Source organism: Phaethon lepturus, unplaced genomic scaffold, assembly GCF_000687285.1.
Source record: "Phaethon lepturus isolate BGI_N335 unplaced genomic scaffold, ASM68728v1 scaffold30553, whole genome shotgun sequence".
Classification (NCBI taxonomy): domain Eukaryota; kingdom Metazoa; phylum Chordata; class Aves; order Phaethontiformes; family Phaethontidae; genus Phaethon; species Phaethon lepturus.
The window spans coordinates 2,662-3,075 of NW_010528846.1; positions in this window are offsets into that span (position 1 = coordinate 2,662).

Here is a 414-nt window from a genome sequence, read left to right on the forward strand (position 1 = left end):
TAGCCCTTTTTCCAGAAAACACAGACACACACCACCAATGGCACACCAAGTTGTCAGTTATCTCCAGATTGCTCAGAAAGCGGCATCCAGCAAAACCAGGAAAAAAACCATGTCCTCTAAAAATCCAAAGGCTGGAGAGATTGGGCTAATGAAAAACAGACTCTAGCCAGGAGACTGACAGAAGCAGGGGTTCGCTTCACTCACTTTAAGCTGCCTGTCGGGCAACACAAGTGGCCCAAGTCAAACAGACCCTGTTGGAAAACCTTATTTATGCAACAGCATGCCAAAAAGCAGAGTTACACGCAGGCCGAGGAGATGTCGTATCGGCAGACTCGCGTGGAGGACAGAAGACAACAGCAGCTCCAGACTGCCCTACACCTGCGTACTTGGAGCATCTGCCGATCTCCTCTGTGA